Here is a 19,495-nt window from a genome sequence, read left to right as displayed (position 1 = left end):
ATGTTCTCCAGATTCATCCATGTCCCTACAAATGACACAAACTCATCATTTCTGATTGCTGCATAATATTCCATGGTGTATATGTGCCACGTTTTTCCAATCCAGTCTATCATCAATGGGCATTTGGGTTGATTCCAAGTCTTTGCTATTGTAAACAGTGCTGCAATGAACATTCGTGTACATGTGTCCTTATAGTAGAACAACTTATAGCCTTTTGGATATATACCCAGTAATGGGATTGCTGGGTCAAATGGAATTTCTATGTCTAAGGCCTTGAGGAATCGCCACACTGACTTCCACAGTGGTTGAACTAATTTACACTCCCACCAACAGTGTAAAAGTGTTTTTTTTTCTCCACATCCTCTCCAGCATCTGCTGTCTCCAGAATTTTTCATGATCGCCATTCTAACTGGCATGCGATGGTATCTCAATGTGCTTTTGATTTGCATCTGATGACCAGTGACGATGAGCATTTTTTCATATGATTGTTGGCCTCATATATGTCTTCTTTCGTAAAGTGTCTGTTCATATCCTTTGCCCACTTTTGAATGGGCTTGTTTGTTTTTTTCCTGTAAATCCGTTTGAGTTCTTTGTAAATTCTGGATATCAGCCCTTTGTCAGATGGGTAAACTGCAAAAATTTTTTCCCATTCTGTTGGTTGCCGATCCACTCTAGTGACTGTTTCTTTTGCCGTGCAGAAGCTGTGGAGTTTCATTAGGTCCCATTTGTCTATTTTGGCTTTTGTTGCCAATGCTTTTGGTGTTTTGTTCATGAAGTCCTTGCCTACTCCTATGTCCTGGATAGTTTTGCCTAGATTTCCTTCTAGGGTTTTTATTGTGCCGGGTCTTATGTTTAAGTCTTTAATCAATCTGGAGTTAATTTTAGTGTAAGGTATCAGGAAGGGGTCCAGTTTCTGCTTTCTGCACATGGCTAGCCAGTTTTCCCAACACCATTTGTTGAACAGGGAATCCTTTCCCCATTGCTTGTTTTTGACAGGTTTATCAAAGATTGTGTGGTTGTAGATATGTTGTGTTGCCTCTGTTGCCTCTGTTCTGTTCCATTGGTCTATATCTCTGTTTTGGTACCAGTAGCATGCTGTTTTGATTACTGTAGCCTTGTAGTATAGTTTGAAATCCGGTAGTATGATGCCCCCCGCTGTGTTCTTTTTGCTTAGAATTGACTTGGCTATGCGGGCCCTCTTTTGGTTCCATATGAAGTTCATGGTGGTTTTCTCCAGTTCTGTGAAGAAAATCGATGGTAGCTTGATGGGTATAGCATCGATTCTGTAAATTACTTTGGGCAGTGTAGCCATTTTCACGATATTAATTCTTCCTAACCATGAACGTGGAATGTTTCTCCATCTGTTTGTGTCCTCTCTGACTTCGTTGAGCAGTGGTTTGTAGTTTTCCTTGAAGAGGTCCCTTACGTTCCTTGTGAGTTGTATTCCAAGGTATTTTATTCTTTTTGTAGCAATTGTGAATGGCAGTTCGTTCTTGATTTGGCTTTCTTTAAGTCTGTTATTGGTGTAGAGGAAGGCTTGTGATTTTTGCACATTGATTTTATATCCTGAGACTTTGCTGAAGTTGCTTATCAGTTTCAGGAGTTTTTGGGCTGAGGCGATGGGGTCTTCTAGGTATACTATCATGTCGTCTGCAAATAGAGACAATTTGGCTTCCTCCTTTCCTATTTGAATACCCTTTATTTCTTTTTCTTGCCTGATTGCTATGGCTAGAACTTCCAGTACTATATTGAATAGGAGTGGTGAAAGAGGGCATCCTTGTCTAGTGCCGGATTTCAAAGGGAATGCTTCCAGTTTTTGCCCATTCAGTATGATACTGGCTGTTGGTTTGTCATAAATAGCTTTTATTACTTTGAGATATGTTTCATCAATACCGAGTTTATTGAGGGTTTTTAGCATAAAGGGCTGTTGAATTTTGTCAAATGCCTTCTCTGCGTCAATTGAGATAATCATGTGATTTTTGTTTTTGGTTCTGTTTATGTGGTGAATTACGTTGATAGACTGGCGTATGTTGAACCAGCCTTGCATCCCCGGGATGAATCCTACTTGATCATGATGGATAAGTTTCTTGATTTGCTGTTGCAATCGGCTTGCCAATATTTTATTGAAGATTTTTGCATCTATGTTCATCATGGATATTGGCCTGAAGTTTTCTTTTCTTGTTGGGTCTCTGCCGGGTTTTGGTATCAGGATGATATTGGTCTCATAGAATGATTTGGGAAGGATTCCTTCTTTTTGGATTATTTGGAATAGTTTGAGAAGAAATGGTACCAGCTCCTCTTTGTGTGTCTGGTAGAATTCGGCTGTGAACCCGTCTGGACCTGGGCTTTTTTTGTGTGGTAGGCTCTTAATTGCTGCCTCGACTTCTGCCCTTGTTATTGGTCTATTCATAGTTTCAACTTCCTCCTGGTTTAGGCTTGGGAGGACACAGGAGTCCAGGAATTTATCCATTTCTTCCAGGTTTGCTAGCTTATGTGCGTAGAGTTGTTTGTAATATTCTCTGATGATGGTTTGAATTTCTGTGGAATCTGTGGTGATTTCCCCTTTATCATTTTTTATTGCATCTATTTGGTTGTTCTCTCTTTTCTTTTTAATCAATCTAGCTAGTGGTCTGTCTATTTTGTTGATCTTTTCAATAAACCAGCTCTTGGATTTATTGATTTTTTGAAGGGTTTTTCGTATCTCAGTCTCCTTAAGTTCAGCTCTGATCTTAGTTATTTCTTGTCTTCTGCTTGGTTTTGAGTTTTTTTATCTTGCTCCTCTAGCTCTTTCAATTTTGACGATAGGGTATCAATTTTGGATCTCTCCATTCTCCTCATATGGGCACTTACTGCTATATACTTTCCTCTAGAGACTGCTTTAAATGTGTCCCAGAGATTCTGGCATGTTGTGTCTTCGTTCTCGTTGGTTTCGAAGAACTTCTTTATTTCTGCCTTCATTTCATTGTTTATCTAGTCAGCATTCAAGAGCCAGTTGTTCAGTTTCCATGAAGCTGTGTGGTTCTGGGTTGGTTTCTGAATTCTGAGTTCTAACTTGATTGCACTATGGTGTGAGAGGCTGTTTGTTATGATTTCAGTTGTTTTGCATTTGCTGAGGAGTGCTTTACTTCCAATTATGTGGTCAATTTTAGAGTAGGTGTGATGTGGTGCTGAGAAGAATGTATATTCTGTGGATTTGGGGTGGAGAGTTCTGTAAATGTCTATCAGGTTTGCTTGCTCCAGGTCTGAGTTCAAGCCCTGGATATCCTTGTTGATTTTCTGTCTGGTTGATCTGTCTAATATTGACAGTGGGGTGCTAAAGTCTCCCACTATAATTGTGTGGGAGTCTAAGTCTCTTTGTAAGTCTTGAAGAACTTGCCTTATGTATCTGGGTGCTCCTGTGTTGGGTCCATATATGTTTAGGATCGTTAGCTCTTCTTGTTGTATCGATCCTTTTACCATTATGTAATGGCCTTCTTTGTCTCTTTTGATCTTTGTTGCTTTAAAGTCTATTTTATCAGTGATGAGAATTGCAACTCCTGCTTTTTTTTGCTCTCCATTTGCTTGGTAAATCTTCCTCCATCCCTTTATTTTGAGCCTTTGTGTATCCTTGCATGCGAGATGGGTTTCCTGGATACAGCACATTGATGGGTTTTGGATTTTTATCCAATTTGCCAGTCTGTGTCTTTTGATTGGTGCATTTAGTCCATTTACATTTATGGTTAGTATTGTTATGTGTGAATTTGATCCTGCCATTTTGATGCTAGCTGGCTGTTTTGCCTGTTAGTTGTTGTAGATTCTTCATTATGTTGATGCTCTTTAGCATTCAGTGTGATTTTGGAATGGCTGGTACTGGTTGTTCCTTTCTATATGTAGTGCCTCTTTCAGGAGCTCTTGTAAAGCAGGCCTGGTGGTGACAAAATCTTTGAGTACTTGCTTGTTCACAAAGGATTTTATTTTTCCTTCACTTCTGAAGCTCAGTTTGGCTGGATATGAAATTCTGGGTTGAAAGTTATTTTCTTTAAGGATGTTGAATATTGGCCCCCCCTCTCTTCTGGCTTGCAGAGTTTCTGCCGAGAGATCTGCTGTGAGTCTGATGGGCTTTCCTTTGTGGGTGACCCGACCTTTCTCTCTGGCTGCCCTTAGTATTTTCTCCTTTATTTCAACCTTGTTGAATCTGACGATTATGTGCCTTGGGGTTGCTCTTCTTGCGGAATATCTTTGTGGTGTTCTCTGTATTTCCTGCAGTTGAGTGTTGGTCTGTCTTGCTAGGTGGGGTAAATTTTCCTGGATAATGTCCTGAAGAGTATTTTCCAGCTTGGATTCATTCTCTTCATCACATTCTGGTACACCTATCAAACGTAGGTTAGGTCTCTTCACATAGTCCCACATTTCTTGGAGACTTTGTTCATTCCTTTTTGCGCTTTTTTCTCTGATCTTGGTTTCTTGTTTTATTTCATTGAGTTGATCTTTGACTTCTTAAATTCTTTCTTCTGCTTGGTCAATTCGGCTATTGAGACTTGTGCATGCTTCGCGAAGTTCTCGTATTGTGTTTTTCATCTCCTTTAATTCATTCATATTCCTCTCTAAGTTATCCATTCTTGTTATCATTTCCTCGAATCTTTTTTCAAGGTTCTTAGTTTCTTTGCATTGATTTGAAACGTTGTTTTAGCTCACAAAAGTTTCTCAATATCCACCTTCTGAAGTTAATTCCGTCATTTCGTCACAGTCATTCTCCATCCAGCTTTGTTCCCTTGCTGGTGAGGACTTTTGTTCCTTTCTAGGAGGCGAGGTGTTCTGGTTTCGGGAGTTTTCCTCCTTTTTGCGCTGATTTCTTCCCATCTTTGTGGATTTATCCACCTGTCGTCTGTGTAGTTGCTGACTTTTCGATTGGGTCTCTGGGTGGACCCCCAGATTGTTGATGATGAAGTATTTCTGTTGCTTGGTTTTCCTTCTACCAGTCTAGCCCCTTTGCTGTATGACTGCAGAGGTCCACTCCAGGCCCTGCTTGTCTGGGGTACACCTATAGCAGCTGTGGAACAGTAGGGATGCTACCAGTTTCTTTTTCTGCTATCTTTGTCCCAGAATGATGTCTGCCAAATGTCAGTCTTTTGGATATAGAGGGGTCAGGGAGCTTCTTGAGGAGACAGTCCATACTTTATAGTAGCTCAAGTGCTGAGCTGTGAGCTCTGATGTTCATTCAGGGCTGTTAGGCTGCTATGTTTAGTTCTGCTGCAACAGAACTCAAAAAAAGCCCTTTTGTTCTCAGCTGCTCTTTCTGAAGGGGTTGGTGCTTTATCTTTGAGTGTCTGCCAGGTTGTTCTGCTCGGCTAGGAGGCAGTCTTGTCCTGCCGGGGCTCCGCCCTGCTGGTGTGAGGTTTACCCTGTTTTCTGTGGTCTCCGCCCTCCAGCCACGGGATCCACCCTGCGGCGGAGTCTCTCTGTTGTACTGGGTTGCCTCGGCAACGGCAGGCTGCGTCAGCAATGGGCGTGTACCTCAGTAGGGGCTGATTGCCTCGGTAATGGTGGACACCCCTCCCGCACGGAGCTGCGCCTTAAGGTAACCTCCTAACAGCGAGCGTTTGGAATCCCGTTTTGTTTGTCACACTGCGCTACCCCTAACGCTTTGTCCTGGGCTGGCTCACTGTTCAAGTCCCGTTCAGTCTCAAGTTCAGCCCTCTCAGGTCTCAGGTTGCCAGTTCAACAGGGCACCCGGAACAGTGCGCTTTTGTGCTGACCTCTGTGGAGCGCCTCTGCGCTCCAGCGCGGGCCGCAGCCACACCGGCTGCTGGCTACACCAGTCAAGATCTCTGGCTGGCGTCCCGTGTTTGTTTTATATCTGGGAATTTCCCCGTTCTGTGGGCAACAAAGGTCCGTCTGGAAATGCGTCCCTGACTCACCTACTCCGTGCATCCAGCGAGAGCCTCAATCCTGGGTTGTTCTCACAGCGCCATCTTGAGTCGTCCCCGTCTTAAGCAATTTTTAAGAATCAGTAATTATAGCAGTGATGATGAAAATAGTGTTTCTCTTTCCTATAGCTTTTTTCTTCTTGTTTTATTTTCTCTTAAACAGATGGTGCTTGCTTTGTTTCTCAGACTCAAGTGCAGTGGCATGATTATAGTTCACTGTAACCATGAACTCCTGGGCTCGAGTGTTCCTCACACCCTAGCCTCCTAAGTAGCCAGGACTACAGGTGTGTACCACCACACCCGGGTGATTTTTTTTATTGTTTATAGGGAAGAGGTCTTGCTATATAGCCCAGGCTAGTCTCTAACTTCTGGCCTTAAGTGATCCTTGTAGCAAGACCCTCACATTAAAAAAAAATTTTAGCTGAATATGGTGACATGTGTTTATAGTCCCAGTTTTTATGCTTGGGAGGCTTAGGCGGAAGGATTGCTTGAGCTAAGGAGTTTGAAGCTTCAGTGAGCATTGATAGCAACATTGCACTCCAGCCTAGGTAACAGAGTAAGACCCTATCTCAGAAAGAAATTATGAAGCTGAGGAGGACCTAGCATAGTGGGCTGGATAGAGGTGGTGCTGGACTTGGGAGGAGAACCAGGAGATTCTGGGTCCCAGGTCCAAGAAAACCAATTATTTACTGTTGAAGGGCTCAGAATTTCTGTTTGAGAGTAGAGTTTGTAGTTACCATTTGAAGATGAGAAATGTATAGGAGACTTCATTTTTATATGAAACCTATGTGCCATCTGAAACTCTAAAACAGAAAATAAAACCCTTCAGAAACCGTGCATCAAGCAGGGGTGTGTGAGTGGAGGTCAGGGCTGTTGGTCTCAGAAGGAACCAGAAATACATTTTTCCAAGTTGATGGGCACAGCCTGGGTTGCAGAACCAAATCTTTCAGATCACCAGTATGGTAGACTGGAGCTTCTGAGCCTTATGGTTCTTAGAAGCAGAGGATGTCATGTTGAATTAGGAATTTGCCAGGATCTGTCTTTGTTTAACATGTGGAATAAGAGATTTTCTGTTTGGAAAACCTCTAGGTACCTATAACCATTCTCAGGGAAGAGTGAAAGGTTAACATAGAGGCAAAATCTTGTCCACAAGCTGCTTCCCTGCTTAGAAGATAGAAAAATGTCTTATCTCCTGCACCTGCCAGTTGTTGCTGACCCAGGAAAAATTATCCTCAAAAAAGAATTATGAGAAAATACCAGCTATTGAAACACCCACTATTGTTATATAAATAAATAAAACAGAAAAAAAGAGGCAAAACAAATGACACAAATGACGGATAATGAGCACTTATTAAAATCTATGAGTAGGAAGTATGTGTATAGTATCACCAAATAATTCTTTGTGAAATAGAACCAGAAAACTTCAAAATGTAATGGAAAACTCAATTTCACATTAGAAAATATATTGATTTAACTTCTACATTATGTCAGTAGGAACAGGAACCATATGCATTTTTATCAAATCTTACTCCACTAGCATAGGAATTTTTTTTTTAACTTTTACGTGAATTTTTTTTTTAACCTTTATGCAAACATTCTGTAAGACATGCTCATGTGTGGTCCATGGCTATTTTTTCCTCATTTCAGCTATCCAGACTGTTAATGACCTTATTGAAAGGAACCAGGAAAGTCATGATAGATTTTTCTGGCAAGTTATAATCACCCACAGCAACACCTCAACTGAGGAGAGAGTTGAATTAGGAAAAACATTTAATTTGAACTCAAAAACCATGTTTTAAATCTGATTGTAAATAATGGAAACTGTTTAGGAATGAAGCCGGGGCCGTTTCATGTATGCCAGAAGATGCTTTTCCCTCTTAAGCATGATGAGATACTTTCTGGAGAGAAACCTCGTGTTCCTGATATAACAGGGAAATTCCACAGACATCATGAGCATCTTACTTAGAATCACAAGATTCGAACTATGCTGCAACCTGTTGGATGTAATGAATAAGGGAAAACCTTCAACACAGAGGTAGTATTCCTTACACATAAGAGGGTTCCTATAGAGCAGACCTTTGGTAAACATAATGAATATGAGAAAGCCTGTGATAACTCAGCTGATACTGCACAAGGGATAACTCAGGTAGGGCAGCCAACTTGGTGTAGAAAGTCTAACTTCACTAAACAGCAAACACACACAGGAGAGAAACCCTATGAATGTATCGAATGTGAGAAGCCCTTCATTAGTAAGTCAGACCTCATGAGACATCACAAGATGCCTAGAGAGAAAAAACCATATGTGTGTAACTGGTGTGAAAAATTATTCAGCCATAAGTCAAGCCTCACTATCCATCATAGAATTCACACAGGGGAAAAGCCCTATGGATGCAATGAATGGAAAAACCTTTCACCGTAAGTCATTCCTCACTGTACATCAAAGAACTCACACAGAAGATAAACCCTACAAAGGTATTGAATGTGGAAAAAGTTTTCACCATGTCATTTCTCACTTTACATCACAGAACTCACTCGGGCAAAGCCCTATCAATGTAATGAATATGGAAAAACCTTTAGCCAGAAGTCATACCTCACAATACATCGTAGAACTCACACAGGGGAAAAGCCCTATGCATGTGACCATTGTGAAAAACAATTTAGCCACAAGTCAAGGCTTTCATCAGATAATGCACACAGGGGAAAAACCCTATGAAGGTACTGAATGTGGAAAACTCTTTATCAATAAGTTAAACCTCAGGATACATCAGAGAGCTCAGGGGAAAAACCCTATGAATGCAGTGAATGTGTGAGGGAGATCTGAGGGAGATCTGTGGGGATTGCTCCCGTGTGAGGCCCCTGGGATATGGGCCTCGCCAGTAGTGAGCTTGAGCCCAGACACAGATCCCTGGTTGGGGGAGTCGAGCTGAGGGAAAGCAGGAACCGAGAGAGGGACTATGCTATTCAAAATAATTAACAGACATTACTTTATGGATATGAGGACATGGGAGGCATTGTGCCCACTTTCGATTCCTTATTATTTCATTGTATTCATTTTGGACCCTTGTTACATTCACTGTAAAATATTAACTTAACCTACTTACTGGGTGTAACTTACTGGGCGTAACCTACTTACTGGGCATAACTTACTTAGTGGGCTTAACTTGCTTACCTTGTGACTTAAGCATTTTGATCTGATGTAAACATGACGTAAACAACATTAAGCAGAAAACTATATAATGGAACCTATTGCAAAAGTAAAATTGCTGCATGGGCATAGCGCATGTGGCCCTGCTGACCTCTTTTTCTTTTCTTTCTGGCGCACGCTCTCTTCCAGGTTTGGGACCCTCTTGCTGGATGAGATTCCTGGGCCTGTGTTCAGTTCACAACAAATGTGGGAAAACCTTTCACCATAAGTCCTTTGTCACTGTCCATCAGAGAACTCACACTGGGAAAAAAACCATATGAATGTAATGAATATGGGAAAACCTTTCACCATAAGTCCTTTGTCACTGTCCATCAGAGAACTCACACTGGGAAAAAAACCATATGAATGTAATGAATATGGGAAAACCTTTCACCGTAAGTCCTTTCTCACTGTCCATCAGAGAACTCACACTGGGGAAAAACTATATGAATGTATTGAATATGGAAAAACATAAAGCCACAAATCATACCTTACAATACATCACAGAACTCAGGGGGAAAACCCTATGAATGTAATGAATGAGGAAAATCCTTTTACTGTAAGTCATTCCTAAATATACATCAGAGAACTCAGAATGGCAAAAAACCTTATGAACGTAATGAATGTGAGAAAACCTTTATCGATAAGTTAAACCTTAGGATACATAAGCAAACTCACATGGGGGAAAGACCCTGCAAATGTAGTGAACGTGGAAAAACCTTTTGTCAGAAGTCAAATCTCAGCACCCATCAGGGCACTCACACGGGAAAAACCTTACAAATGTAACGAATGTGGAAAAGCCTTTCATCGCAAGTCATTCCTCACTGTACACCAGAGAACTCACACAGGGGAAAAGGCTTATCAATGTAGTGAATGTGGAAAAACGTTTTGTCAGAAATCTTACCTTATACATCACAGAATTCACACTGGTGAAAAGCCCTATGAATGTAATGAATGTGGAAAATCCTTTCGTCAGAAGGCAAATCTCTGGAAGCATCAAGGTATTCACACAGGGGAGAAACACTATGAATGTAGTGAATGGGGAAAAACCTTTAGTCAGAAGTCAGTCCTCACTATACATCATAGAACTCATACAGGGGAAAAAACCTCATGAATGTAATGAGTGTAGAAAAACCTTTTGTCACAAGTCAAACCTCAACACACATCAGCGTACTCACTTAGGAGAGAAACCCTATGAATGTAATGAATGCAGGAAAACATTTTACCATAAGACAGTTCTCACTATACGTCAGAGAACTCACAGAGAACAGGTTAGAGACCATTTGAATGTAAAGAATGTAGGAAAACTTTCTCCCAGAAATCAAAACTCTTTGTACTTCAGAGAACTCATACAGGGGAAAAACCTTATAAATGTATGTAGGAAAACTTTCTCCCAGAAGTCTGGCCTCACTGTACATCAGAGAACACACACAGGAAGAAAACCTTATGAATGTAAGGAATGTGGAAAAACCTTTTGCCAGAAGTCACAGCTCAGCAGGCATCAGCAAACTCATAGAGGGGAGAAATCTTACATAGCTGAGGCAGCCTATGTGTTTCCTCAAAAATCACTCTTTTTTTCTCTTAAACACACAGCCTGGATCTCTGGCTACTGTTAGGGTAGATTCCTCCATGTTCTGTCTAGCAGAATATGGACACAAGTGGTGAATATTCTTTCAGGCCTTCCAGCAAGAAGGTCTTAACCTATGCTTAAGATATTCAGCAAACCATGCTGCAACAAGTGTACTGTCATGCAGGCTTTCTTGTTCCCATTAAAAATGTGAAAAAGCACGCTTGAATGTCACAGATATGGCTGTTTTCCTTTAACCTCGTACCAACCTCTGCCAGTTTCAAACATTTCTTCTGCAACTTTCTGACTTCTCTTTGCCTCCATGGAATTGAAGAGAGTTAGAGCCTTTCTCAGGATCAAACTTTGTCTCAAGGGAATGTTGGGGCTGGTTTGATCTTCTATGCAGACCACTCAAGCTTTCTCCATATCAGTAAAAAGGCTGTTTTGTATTTTTAAAATCATTCATGTGTTTGCTGGGGTAGCACCCATAACCTCCTTCAAGAACTTTTCCTATGCATTTACAACTTGGCTAACTGATACAAGAAGCTTAGCTTTGACCTGTCTTGGCTTTCAACATGTCTTCCTCACTAAGCTTGATTATTTCTACTTTTTGATTTAAAGTGAGAGATGTGCAGCTCTTTTCATTTAAACATATAGTGGTCACTGCAGAGTTTATTGGTCTAGTTTTATTGTTGTATCTTGGGGAATAGGAGGCTGGAACAGGGAAATGGCTAGTCAATGAAGCAGTCAGAACACAGAACATTTTTCTGTAACGTTTGCTGTCTTACATAGAGTTGTGGCACCCTAAGACCATTCCAATAGTAACTGCAAAAGTGATCACAGATCAACTGATAACAGATATGATGACTAGAACCTTTGAAATATTGTGGGAATTACTAAATAATGTGATACAGACACGAATTGAGCAGTGGTATTGGAAAAACAGTGCTGATCAGAATTGCTCCACACTTTGTGGCCACAAATCTTTACTTTGTTACGAAGGTGATGTTGTCAAGCAAAATAAAGTGAAGCTTCGTAAAGTAAGATGCGCCTCTATTTTGACGGGCTTTGACAATCTCTGTCTTTTTAGTTGGTGCATTTAGGCCATTGACATTCAAGGTGATTGTCCAGTTGGATTAATATTTGCCACACTGTTTTCTATTGACTTCCATTGTTTTCTTGCTTTGTCTTCCACTCTTTTTCTGCCTTTTATGGAGTTAATTGATGATTTTATATGATTTTGTTTTCTCTGCTTGGTTTTTCTTTTAGACAGTCACCCAGGCTGTAGTGCAGTGGTGTGATCATGGCTCTCTGCAGCCTCTACCTCCTGGGTTCACGTGATCCTTTCACCTCAGCCTCCTGAGTAGCTAGGACTACAAGTGTGCACCACGATATGTGGCTTTTTATTTTCTTTAGAGACGGTGTCACTCTGTTGCTAAGGCTTGTCTCATACTCCTGGATTCAAGCCATCTTTCCACCTTGGCATGAGCCGCAGTACCTGGCCTGTTTTCTTTCTTAGCATTTTTATACTTTGTTTTTACTAGTTGCCCTGGAGTTTGCAATATACACTTGCAACAAATTCAGGTCCACTTTCAAATAGCACTATACCAGTTCACAGTTATTTCGACTGCCTTCTAATAAAAATGTACCAGTTTCTCATATTCTCATCTCTTATGTTGTTTCCATTTGTTTCACTTATATCACATATATAAATGCATGTAGCCTGTGTGTATATTAACAGTATATAATTGCATACATTGTTGTATACAAACTGTTATATGTTAGATCAATTAAGAATAAAAAATAAGCATTTTACCACCAACTATTCCTTCTCTAATGTTCTTTTTAAAATGCAGATTCTGATTTCAGATGTGTAAGATAGTGTTTAACATTTCTTACATCACATTTCTGGGAACAAGTTTTCTCAAATTTTTGTTTGTCCAAGGAATGTTTTCTTTTTCTTTTAATTTTGAAAGATGATCTCACAGGGCACCGAAATCTAGGTCGATATTTTTTTTTTCTCTCTCAGCATGTTTAATATTTCATTTCAATCTTCTTGCTTTCATGGTTCTCAGATGTTGACTGTAATTCATTTCGTTGTTTCCTTGGTAGGTAAGGTGTTACCCACTCTACCTTTGGTTCCTTTTGGAATGTATAGTTGGAAAACGGTATGTTCTAGGTGTAGGTTTTTGGCTTTTATTTTACCTGGTGTTCCTGAACTTTCTGGATCTTTGGTTTTGGGTCTGACATTAATAGTGGAAGTTGTTAGACATTGTCACAAATGTTTCTTCTATTTCTCTCTGCTTCTGGTATTCTCATTACTGTATGTTACACCTTTGTAGCTGTACCACAGTTCTTGGATATTATGGTTTATTGTTTTCAGTTTTTAAAGTTTCTTTCAATGTTTCCAGAGCTCAGAGACTGTTGTGTCCAGATTACTAATAAGCCAACTAAAGCCATTCTTCAGGTCTGTTGCAGTATTTTTTTTTCTTTTTTCTTTTTTAAATTTTTTATTGGATTTTAGGTTTTGGGGTACATGAGCAGAGCATGCAAGACAGTTGCGTAGGTACGCACATGGCAGTGTGCTTTCCTTTGCTCCTCCCCTTCACCCACATTTGGCATTTCTCCCCAGGCTATCCCTCCCCACCTCCCCCTACCACTGGCCCTCCCCTTTTCCCCCCAATAGACCCCAGTGTTTAGTACTCCCCTTTCTGTGTCCATGCGTTCTCATTTTTCATCACCCGCCTATGAGTGAGAATATGCGGTGTTTCATTTTCTGTTCTTGTGTCAGTTTGCTGAGGATGACGTTCTCCAGATTCATCCATGTCCCTACAAACGACACAAACTCATCATTTCTGATTGCTGCATAATATTCCACGGTGTATATGTGCCACATTTTTCCAATCCAGTCTATTATCAATGGGCATTTGGGTTGATTCCAGGGCTTTGCTATTGGAAACAGTACAGCAATGAACATTCGTGTACATGTGTCCTTATAGTAGAACGATTTATAGTCTTTTGGATATATACCCAGTAATGGGATTGCTCGGTCAAATGGAATTTCTATGTCTAAGGCCTTGAGGAATCGCCACACTGTCTTCCACAATGGTTGAACTAATTTACACTCCCACCAACAGTGTAAAAGTGTTCCTTTTTCTCCACATCCTCTCCAGCATCTGCTGTCTCCAGATTTTTTCATGATCGCCATTCTAACTGGGGTGCGATGGTATCTCAATGTGCTTTTGATTTGCATCTGATGACCAGTGACGATGAGCATTTTTTCATATGATTGTTGGCCTCATATATGTCTTCTTTCGTAAAGTGTCTGTTCATATCCTTTGCCCACTTTTGAATGGGCTTGTTTGTTTTTTTCCTGTAAATCTGTTTGAGTTCTTTGTAAATTCTGGATATCAGCCCTTTGTCAGATGGGTAAGCTGCAAAAATTTTTTCCCATTCTGTTGGTTGCCGATCCACTCTAGTGACTGTTTCTTTTGCCGTGCAGAAGCTGTGGAGTTTCATTAGGTCCCATTTGTCTATTTTGGCTTTTGTTGCCAATGCTTTTGGTGTTTTGTTCATGAAGTCCTTGCCTACTCCTATGTCCTGGATAGTTTTGCCTAGATTTCCTTCTAGGGTTTTTTTTTTTTTAATTTTTTATTGGATTATAGGTTTTGGGGTACAGGAGCAGAGCATGCAAGACAGTTGCGAAGGTACACACATGGCAGTGTGCTTTGCTTTTCTTCTCCCCTTCACCCACATTTGGCATTTCTCCCCAGGCTATCCCTCCCCACCTCCCTCTCCCACTGGCCCTCCCCTTTTCCCCCCAATAGACCCCAGTGTTTAGTACTCCCCTTTCTGTGTCCATGTGTTCTCATTTTTCATCACCCACCTGTGAGTGAGAATATGCGGTGTTTCATTTTCTGTTCTTGTGTCAGTTTGCTGAGGATGATGTTCTCCAGATTCATCCATGTCCCTACAAACGACACGAACTCATCATTTCTGATTGCTGCATAATATTCCATCGTGTATATGTACCACATTTTTCCAATCCAGTCTATTATCAATGGACATTTTGGTTGATTCCAGGTCTTTGCTATTGTAAACAGTGCTGCAATGAACATTCGTGTACATGTGTCCTTATAGTAGAACGATTTATAGTCTTTTGGATATATACCCAGTAATGGGATTGCTCGGTCAAATGGAATCTCTATTTCTAAGGCCTTGAGGAATCGCCACACTGTCTTCCACAATGGTTGAACTAATTTACACTCCCACCAACAGTGTAAAAGTGTTTTTTTTTCTCCACATCCTCTCCATCATCTGTTGTCTCCAGATTTTTTAATGATCGCCATTCTAACTGGCGTGAGATGGTATCTCAATGTGGTTTTGATTTGCATCTCTCTTATGACCAGTGACAATGAGCATTTTTTCATATGATTGTTGGCCTCATATATGTCTTCTTTCGTAAAGTATCTGTTCATATCCTTTGCCCACTTTTGAATGGGCTTGTTTTTTTCCTGTAAATCTGTTTGAGTTCTTTGTAAATTCTGGATATCAGCCCTTTGTCAAATGGGTAGACTGCGAAAAATTTTTCCCATTCTGTTGGTTGCCGATCCACTCTAGTGACTGTTTCTTTTGCCGTGCAGAAGCTGTGGTTTCATTAGGTCCCATTTGTCTATTTTGGCTTTTGTTGCCAATGCTTTTGGTGTTTTGTTCATGAAGTCCTTGCCTACTCCTATGTCCTGGATAGTTTTGCCTAGATTTCCTTCTAGGGTTTTTATGGTGCCAGGTCTTATGTTTAAGTCTTTAATCCATCTGGAGTTAATTTTGGTGTAAGGTGTCAGGAAGGGGTCCAGTTTCTGCTTTCTGCACATGGCTAGCCAGTTTTCCCAACACCATTTGTTAAACATGGAATCCTTTCCCCATTGCTTGTTTTTGTCAGGTTTATCAAAGATTGTATAGTTGTAGATATGTTGTGTTGCCTCCGGTGCCTCTGTTGTGTTCCATTGGTCTATATCTCTGTTTTGGTACCAGTAGCATGCTGTTTTGATTACTGTAGCCTTGTAGTATAGTTTGAAATCCGGTAGTGTGATGCCCCCCGCTGTGTTCTTTTTGCTTAGAATTGACTTGGCTATGCGGGCTCTCTTTTGGTTCCATATGAAGTTCATGGTGGTTTTTTCCAGTTCTGTGAAGAAAGTCAATGGTAGCTTGATGGGGATAGCGTTGATTCTGTAAATTACTTTGGGCAGTATAGCCATTTTCACGATATTAATTCTTCCTAACTATGAACATGGAATGTTTCTCCATCTGTTTGTGTCCTCTCTGATTTCGTTGAGCAGTGGTTTGTAGTTCTCCTTGAAGAGGTCCCTTACGTTCCTTGTGAGTTGTATTCCAAGGTATTTTATTCTTTTTGTAGCAATTGCGAATGGCAGTTCGCTCTTGATTTGGCTTTCTTTAAGTCTGTTATTGGTGTAGACGAATGCTTGTGATTTTTGCACATTGATTTTATATCCTGAGACTTTGCTGAAGTTGTTTATCAGTTTCAGGAGTTTTTGGGCTGAGGCAATGGGGTCTTCTAGGTATACTATCATGTCGTCTGCAAATAGAGACAATGTGGCTTCCACCTTTCCTATTTGAATACCCTTTATTTCTTTTTCTTGCCTGATTGCTCTGGCTAGAACTTCCAGTACTATATTGAATAGGAGTGGTGAGAGAGGGCATCCTTGTCTAGTGCCAGATTTCAAAGGGAATGCTCCCAGTTTTTGCCCATTCAGTATGATATTGGCTGTTGGTTTGTCATAAATAGCTTTTATTACTTTGAGATACATTCCATCGATACCGAGTTTATTGAGGGTTTTTAGCATAAAGGGCTGTTGAATTTTGTCAAATGCCTTCTCTGCGTCAATTGAGATAATCATGTGGTTTTTGTTTTTGGTTCTGTTTATGTGGTGAATTACGTTGATAGACTTGCGTATGTTGAACCAGCCTTGCATCCCCGGGATGAATCCTACTTGATCATGATGAATAAGTTTTTTGATTTGCTGTTGCAATCGGCTTGCCAATATTTTATTGAAGATTTTTGCATCTATGTTCATCATGGATATTGGCCTGAAGTTTTCTTTTGTCGTTGGGTCTGTGCCGGGTTTTGGTATCAGGATGATGTTGGTCTCATAAAATGATTTGGGAAGGATTCCCTCTTTTTGGATTGTTTGAAATAGTTTTAGAAGGAATGGTACCAGCTCCTCCTTGTGTGTCTGGTAGAATTCGGCTGTGAACCCGTCTGGACCTGGGCTTTTTTTGTGTGGTAGGCTCTTAATTGCTGCCTCAACTTCAGACCTTGTTATTGGTCCATTCATAGTTTCAGCTTCCTCCTGGTTTAGGCTTGGGAGGACACAGGAGTCCAGGAATTTATCCATTTCCTCCAGGTTTACTAGTTTATGTGCATAGAGTTGTTTGTAATATTCTCTGATGATGGTTTGAATTTCTGTGGAATCTGTGGTGATTTCCCCTTTATCATTTTTTATTGCATCTATTTGGTTGTTCTCTCTTTTCTTTTTAATCAATCTGGCTAGTGGTCTGTCTATTTTGTTGATCTTTTCAAAAAACCAGCTCTTGGATTTATTGATTTTTTGAAGGGTTTTTCGTGTCTCAATCTCCTTCAGCTCAGCTCTGATCTTAGTAATTTTTTGTCTTCTGCTGGGTTTTGAGTTTTTTTGATCTTGCTCCTCTAGCTCTTTCAATTTTGACAATAGGGTGTCAATTTTGGATCTCTCCATTCTCCTCATATGGGCACTTATTGCTATATACTTTCCTCTAGAGACTGCTTTAAATGTGTCCCAGAGGCTCTGGCACGTTGTGTCTTCGTTCCAATTGGTTTCGAAGAACTTCTTTATTTCTGCCTTCATTTCGTTGTTTACCCAGTCAACATTCAAGAGCCAGTTGTTCAGTTTCCATGAAGCTGTGCGGTTCTGGGTTGGTTTTCTGAATTCTGAGTTCTAACTTGATTGCACTATGGTCTGAGAGGCTGTTTGTTATGATTTCAGTTGTTTTGCATTTGTTGAGCAGTGCTTTACTTCCAATTATGTGGTCAATTTTAGAGTAGGTGTGATGTGTTGCTGAGAAGAATGCGTATTCTGTGGATTTGGGGTGGAGAGTTCTGTAAATGTCTATCAGGTTTGCTTGCTCCAGGTCTGAGTTCAAGCTCTGGATATCCTTGTTGATTTTCTGTCTGGTTGATCTGTCTAATATTGACAGTGGAGTGTTAAAGTCTCCCACTATAATTGTGTGGGAGTCTAAGTCTCTTTGTAAGCCATTAAGAACTTGCCTTATGTTCTGGGTGCTCCTGCATTGGGTCCATATATGTTTAGGATCGTTAGCTCTTCTTGTTGTATCGATCCTTTTACCATTATGTAATGGCCTTCTTTGTCTCTTTTTATCTTTGTTGCTTTAAAGTCTATTTTATCAGAGATGAGAATTGCAACTCCTGCTTTTTTTTTGCTCTTCATTTGCTTGGTAAATCTTCCTCCATCCCTTTATTTTGATCCTTTGTGTATCCTTGCATGTGAGATGGGTTTCCTGGATACAGCACACTGATGGGTTTTGGATTTTTATCCAATTTGCCAGTCTGTGTCTTTTGATTGGTGCATTTAGTCCATTTACATTTAGGGTTAATATTGTTATGTGTGAATTTGATACTGCCATTTTGATGCTAAGTGGCTGTTTTGCCTGTTAGTTGTTGTAGATTCTTCATTATGTTGATGCTCTTTAGCATTCAGTGTGATTTTGGAATGGCTGGTATTGGTTGATCCTTTCTATGTGTAGTGCCTCTTTTAGGAGCTCTTGTAAAGCAGGCCTGGTGGTGACAAAATCTCTGAGTACTTGCTTGTTCGCAAAGGATTTTATTCTTCCTTCACTTCTGAAGCTCAGTTTGGCTGGATATGAAATTCTGGGTTGAAAGTTCTTTTCTTTAAGAATGTTGAATATTGGCCCCCACTCTCTTCTGGCTTGTAGTGTTTCTGCTGAGAGATCTGCTGTGAGTCTGATGGGCTTTTCTTTGTGGGTGACCTGACCTTTCTCTCTGGCTGCCCTTAGTATTCTCTCCTTTATTTCAATCCTGTTGAATCTGACGATTATGTGCCTTGGGGTTGCTCTTCTTGCGGAATATCTTTGTGGTGTTCTCTGTATTTCCTGCAATTGAGTGTTGGCCTGTCTTGCTAGGTGGGGGAAATTTTCCTGGATGATGTCCTGAAGAGTATTTTCCAGCTTGGATTCATTCTCTTCGTTCCCTTCTGGTACACCTATCAAACGTAGGTTAGGTCTTTTCACATAGTCCCACATTTCTTGGAGACTTTGTTCATTCCTTTTTGCGCTTTTTTCTCTGATCTTGGTTTCTCGTTTTATTTCATTGAGTTGGTCTTCGGCTTCTCATATTCTTTCTTCTGCTTGGTCAATTCGGCTAATGAAACTTGTGTTTGCTTCGCGAAGTTCTCGTATTGTGTTTTTCAGCTCTTTTAATTCATTCATATTCCTCTCTAAGTTATCCATTCTTGTTATCATTTCCTCATATCTCTTTTCAAGTTTCTTAGTTTCTTTGCATTGATTTAATACATGATCTTTTAGCTCAGAAAAGTTTCTCATTATCCTCCTTCTGAAGTCTAATTCCCATCATTTCGTCACAGTCATTCTCCGTCCAGCTTTGTTCCCTTGCTGTTGAGGAGTTTTGGTCCTTTCTAGGAGGCGAGGTGTTCTGGTTTCGTGTGTTTTCCTCCTTTTTTCGCTGGTTTCTTCCCATCTTTGTGGATTTATCCGCTTGTCGTCTGCGTAGTTGCTGACTCTCCGATT

At 40.5% G+C, this 19,495-nt stretch overlaps 1 non-coding gene across 1 annotated transcript in view; it reads left to right on the top strand.

Annotated features, from left to right (window-relative positions):
* The window catches only part of LOC103791196 (uncharacterized), a 126,821-nt gene that overhangs the window by 84,177 nt on the left and 23,149 nt on the right, over positions 1-19,495 (top strand). Inside the window, exons 6-8 of the transcript XR_013519698.1 lie at positions 7,542-8,682; positions 9,348-10,101; positions 12,569-12,595. This is a non-coding gene — a transcript (uncharacterized LOC103791196). The remainder of the gene's footprint in view (positions 1-7,541; positions 8,683-9,347; positions 10,102-12,568; positions 12,596-19,495) is intronic.

The sequence above is a fragment of the Callithrix jacchus genome, chromosome 7, assembly GCF_049354715.1.
Source record: "Callithrix jacchus isolate 240 chromosome 7, calJac240_pri, whole genome shotgun sequence".
NCBI classification, from domain to species: domain Eukaryota; kingdom Metazoa; phylum Chordata; class Mammalia; order Primates; family Cebidae; genus Callithrix; species Callithrix jacchus.
Note: the sequence above shows the minus strand (reverse complement) of the source record. Positions and strands in the feature narration are given on the sequence as shown.